This window comes from Trichosurus vulpecula, chromosome 6 (assembly GCF_011100635.1).
Source record: "Trichosurus vulpecula isolate mTriVul1 chromosome 6, mTriVul1.pri, whole genome shotgun sequence".
Lineage (NCBI taxonomy): Eukaryota > Metazoa > Chordata > Mammalia > Diprotodontia > Phalangeridae > Trichosurus > Trichosurus vulpecula.
Window position 1 is genome coordinate 110,194,629 of NC_050578.1, and position 5,968 is coordinate 110,200,596.

General features: G+C 36.6%; 1 pseudogene; it reads left to right on the forward strand.

The window, feature by feature from the left end:
- Positions 1-1,938: 1,938 nt before the first annotated feature.
- Positions 1,939-2,290, forward strand: LOC118855445 (annotated as a pseudogene).
- Positions 2,291-5,968: the final 3,678 nt, after the last annotated feature.

The following is a 5,968-nucleotide window of genomic DNA, read 5'->3' on the forward strand; positions in this document are numbered from 1 at the left end:
AAAGGAAAAATGACAAAATTAAAATCAGGTTCTTCAAGAAGACCATATCAACTCAATAAACCTTGATCAAAAAGAAGAGAGCAGAAAATCACATCAATTAAATAGGAAATGATACAACCCAACATGACACGACAAGACACAATACAATATTATACAATACAATTTAATATAACATATAATCACGATAAATGATCATTCTCATTTATTTCTTCTGGTTTTGTTGTGACTTCATCTTACTCATTTCCTATTTAAATGTTGTATCATATCATGTCATATATTATAAAAAATCAGTTATGTGCTAACAAAACAGAATGCAAAAAATAGAGGAATGACTTCAAACATATTAAATGCTCAAAATATCATAATACCAAACAGAGATCTTAAAGAACCCAATCACAGAAAGGGAAATAGATGTAACTATAAAGGTCCTGTCAAAGGAAAAAAAAAAACTTAATCCTGAAGGATTCATGGTAGAACTCTGTCAAACCTTTAAAGAATAGTTAGTACAAACACTTCACAAATTATTCTCAAAAATTGAGAAAGCACCCTACTAAAATCCTTTAATGTGACAAATATAGTCCTAATGTCTTAACTGAGGAAAGATAAAACTCAGAAAAGTATAGACCAATGAATATCGTCTCAAAATATTAAAATCCTGTTAGACAGACTGTAGTCATTATCAAGAAATCATTCATTGTGGCCAAGTAAGATTTATACCAGGGATGCAAGTATGGTTCAATATTAGGAAAACAATGAACATATTTAATCATATTAAAAACTAAAACATCCCCAAACCACACGATTATCCCAATAGATGTAGAAAAAGCCTTTGACAAAGTACACCACTCTTTTCTGCTAAAAACCCTACAAAGTATAAGCATAGAGGAACCATTTTAAAATCATAAAAAAACTATCTAAAGTCAAAAAGCAATGGGAACACACTAGAACTTTCTTAAAAATATGAGAGTAAAGCAAGGATGCCCACCCTCCTCACTATTATTTGATATAATTCTGGAAATGCTACTAACAGCAATGAGACAAGAGAAAGAAATTAAAAGCTAAAGATAGATAAAGAAGAGATAAAACTATATTTGCTGATGATATAATGGTATATTTAGAAGATCCTTGAGAATGAGCAGATACTAATTGAGACAATTAAAAATTCAGCAGTTGCCCACTCTAAAATACTCAAAAAGCAACTATATTTCTATGTCACTATAGCAACAAATACAAGAAGAAACAGTAAAAGAGGGATTCCCATTTCAAATAACTACAAAATGCATAAAACATCTGGGGATCTGTTTACTAAAGCACACAGAAGATTTCTATAGATTCAATTAAAAATGCTCCTTAAAGAAATTAAGAACAAAAATAGCTCCAAGGATATTCAGTGCTCATGACCAGGCTGTGCCAATATAATAAAAATTCCAATTCCACTAAAATTAATTTAGACTTTTAATGCTCTCCAGATAAATTACCAAGGGGATACTTTATCAAACTTGATAAAAGAGCAAAATTCTTTTGGAAAAACAAAAGATCTATAATATCAAAAGACATGATGAAAAGAAGTAGAGGACAAAGGGAAAATAATGCTTTCAGATTTCAAACTATATTATACAGCAGCAGTCATTAAAATCATCTGGCATCGGTTAAACAATAGAGAGATAGATCAAAAGCATATGCTAGACAAGGGAGAATAAGAAGCAGTGGAATTCAATAACGCAGTGTCTGATAAAATGGAAAACAAATTACCTAGGGAAAAAATTCCTTATCTGTCTAAAGTTGCTAGGAAAATTGACAGAAATTGGGCTTAGCACCTTATACCATATTCTGCAATATGTTCTAAATGGATATGCAACCTTAATGTTAAAGATCATACTGTAAAAAAATTAAGCTCTTTCCCCTCGGAGCTGGTGGCGGCGTGTGTGATCGGCAGTCATGGCAAAAATCAAGGCCAGGGATCTTTGTGGGAAGAAGAAGGAGGCGCTACTCAAACAGCTGGATGATTTAAAAGTGGAACTTTCCCAATTGAGAATGGCCAAGGTCACTGGAGGAGCTGCATCCAAGTTACCTAAGATCCAAGTTGTCCGAAAATCTATTGCCCAGACACAGAAAGAGAACCTCAGGGAATTCTATAAGGGCAAGAAATACAAGCCTTTGGACCTTAGGCCCGAGAAGACCTGTGCCGTGTGCCCACAGGCTTACTAAGCACGAGGAAAGCCTGAAGACCAAAAAACAGCAGAGGAAGGAACGCCTGTACCCCCTTCGGAAAATTGCTGTTAAGGCATGATTTGTTAAGGTGCTAAATAAAAAGACAAATTACTATAAAAAAAATTAGAAGATTAGAATAACAGATCAAATACCTCTCACAATTACGGGTATTAGATGTATTCTTAATCAAATAAGAGAGAGAAGCAATTACAAAAGATAAAGTGGCTACCTTTGATTACATAAAGGCGAAATACATGCTCTTAGAATGAGAAAGGAAATGGTCAGACGGGGGCGGGGGAGAATCATGGCATCACATTTCATTGATAAGGGTTTTATATCCAAGATATGTAAATGACAGATAGGTAAGTAGACAGATTTATTCTTGTTGTTCAGTCATCTCAGTCACATCCCACTCTTCAGACTCCATTTTTGGGTTTTCTTGGTAAAAAATAGTGAAGTGGCTTGTCATTTCCTTCTCTAGCTCATTTTATAGATGAAGAACTGAGGCAAACAGGGTTAAGTGACTTGCCCAGGCTTACACATCTAGTAAATGTCTGAGGCTAGATTTGAACTCATGAAGATGAGTTTTCCTGATTCCAAGACCATGCTCTATCCACTATACCACTTATCTTCTAGAAAATAAATAGGTGATAGATAGATATCAATAGCCCCCCCAAACAGGTATTCAAAAGGTATGAAACAAATGGTTTTCAAAAGAAGTGCAAAATATTTACCATCAAATGAAAGAATATTCCAAATCACTAGTAATATAAAAAAAAAAGAATTCAAATAAAACAACACCGAGGTTTCACTTTACATTCAACAAATTGGCAAAATTGACAAATTGACAATGACAAAAAGTGGCAACAGTCAAAGTTGGAAGGGTTGTGGGATGATAGACGCACTAATACATTGTTGGTAGAACTGTGAAGTGATATAAGCATTTTGGAAAGCACTTTGAAATTATTCAAATAAAATGACTAAAATATCCATATCCTGTGAATTAGTGGCTCTATTACTGGGCATATGTATCAGCAAGGCAATAATCACAACATCGATGATAATTGTGAACATGCCTGTGTAGTTCTGTATCACAAAATATAATAGACTCTCCATATAGAAGGTAGAAGGAGTAAAACATTTATTCAGACACCAAAGAACCAAATCCCCAAACCAGTAAGTCCAACCCGTCCAAGCAGCAATGAAATCCTAAAGCCAGTAAGCCCGCTTCATCATAGCAGCAAGGAATTTAGGACACAATATCACAGCAGGGAGCCACACCATCACATTAGCCTTCTCCTCTGCTGGGGCCTTCCCACAAACACTCACAAATCCTAGCTCACTCCTTGCCTGTGTCCTTCTCCTACCACGGTTCTAACTGCTCTGAGTATTTCCCACTGCACCCTTCCAGTTCCCCTCATTCAGCAAACTTCTCCCACCACGTGTGACTTAGGCTTCCTGTGATGTAAGCAGGTCGCATGGGCCTATTAATGGATGGGGAAGATCTTCAAATTTACATTACCATTACGGCATATATCCTCAAGAAAGCCATTGATAAGAAGTCCCCATATACACCAAAATATATAGCAGAGCTTTTTGTCACGGCAAAGAATTGGAAATAAAATAGATGTCCATCAATTGGGGAACGGCTAAGCAAATTGTGGCATGTGAATGTAATGGCATATTACTGTGCTATAAGAAACGATGTGTGAGGGATATGGAGAGGTGCTGAAAGATTCATATGAACTGATGCACAGTGAAGATAACAATACACACAGTGACTACAACAGTATGAACGTGAAGAACAACCACATAATAAAATCAAAAGTGATCATTTTGGTTAAAAGTAAACATTATAAAGATGGAGAAAAACTTGAACAAAGAGATATGAAAGGATGCCCTCAGCCCACTCCTTCGTGGAGGTGTTAATACATTGCACATATTCTAGAACCTTTCCAATACGTCAATCAATTGTGCTGATTTTTTCCTTTTTTTCTTTAAAAATACTTTTTGTTGTAAAGGATGTCTCTCTGGGAAAAGGACAATTATGATTATGTAAAAACAGAAGACATCAATAAAAAACTTGATTAAAAAAGAAAAAAGAAATGGTTATCAAAATGTTTTATAATGGCAATTTTAAGTACACAGATGCCAGATTAAGAATCCCTGGCCTTGGTACTATAATTATCATATTCTCTTTTGCTTATGGAAAAATCCAAATGTATCTTTTTCTATTCTTTCTCTGACTCAGACAAGGGAATTATGTCTTCTGTCTTTTTTTTAAGGTCAAAAAACTCTATCTGAGCGTCTATCTGAGCTAGCATTAACCACCCAGCTGGCTTGTCAGCCACTAGAACATGGATGGGGAACCTGTGGCCTTGAGGCCACATGCAGCCTTCTAGGTGCTTGGGTGCAGCCTTTTGACTGAGTCCAAGTTTTATAGAACAAATCCTTTTATTAAGACAACTTGTTCTATGAAGTCTGGATTCAGACAAAGGACAAGCACTTGAGGCCCCAGAGGGCCACATGTAGCCTTGAGGCCGCAGGTTCTCCAGGCCTGTACTTGAATATTTTGCATTTATCTGATATATTGACATGCATGAAAAAGCAACAGGTTTCACTAAGGAAGTATACAACCTAAGCACTAGCTGTTTTTTGCTGCAGAAAAGAGGGACAGAACCTTACCTCTCCCTCTGTCTTTTTTTTCCTGAACCTGGACAGGATGCAGGGTGAGGCTGGTTATCAAATACTCCAAAGTTCAGCTCAGAATTAGCGGGCTCTGAGCTAAGAGCCTAGGCCAATCTAGCAGTTAATCTCTCGTCTTCTATTTCTTCATCTGTAAAATGGGCTAATAATAGCACCTGCCTCATACGATTGTTGTGAGGGTGAAATGAGGTGAAGTGTGTGAAGGGCATGGGGAACCTTAAAATGCTATATAAATGCTAGGTAGTATTATTTTCATTACTATTGCTATTGTGGTTGGATGAGGACAGAAGCAAGTTTCAATCAACTAATATTTATTCAATTAACTAATTAACAATAACTAACAACTAACGTTCAGTCAACTAATATGTGCCAGATACTGTGGTAATAACAACTGTCATTTAAGGTTTAAGCTAGTTTTAAGATGATGAGTTGGCTCTGTGTGTGTATGTGTGTGTGTATGTGTGCATGTGTGTATGTGTGTGTATGTATGTGCATGTGTGTGTATGTCTGTGCATGTATATGTATGTGTGTATATGTGTGTATGTGTGCGCGCGCGCGTGTATGTGTGTGTGCATGTATGTATGTGTATGTGCATGCATATGTGTGTATATGTGTGCATGTGTATGTGTGTGCATGTATGTGCATGTGTGTATACGTGTGTTTGTATGTCTGTGCATGTATATGTGTGTATGTGTGTGCGTGTGTGTATGTGTGTGCGTGTGTGTATGTGTGTGTGCATGTATGTATGTGTATGTCTGTGCATGCATATGTGTGTATGTGTGTATGTGTATTTGTGTGTATATATGTGTGTATGTGTGTGCATATGTGTGCATGTGTGTGCATGTGTGTATGTGTGCATGTGTGCGCATGTATGTATGTGTGTGTATGTGTGTATATGTGTGCGTATGTTTGGGTGTATATATGTGTGTGCATGTGTGTATTGTGTGTGTACATGTGTATGCGTGTGCATGTGTGCGTGTGTCTATGTGTGTATGTGGGGGACGAGTGACGTGGTTAGACTGACACTTTAGGAAAATCTCTTTGGTGGTTC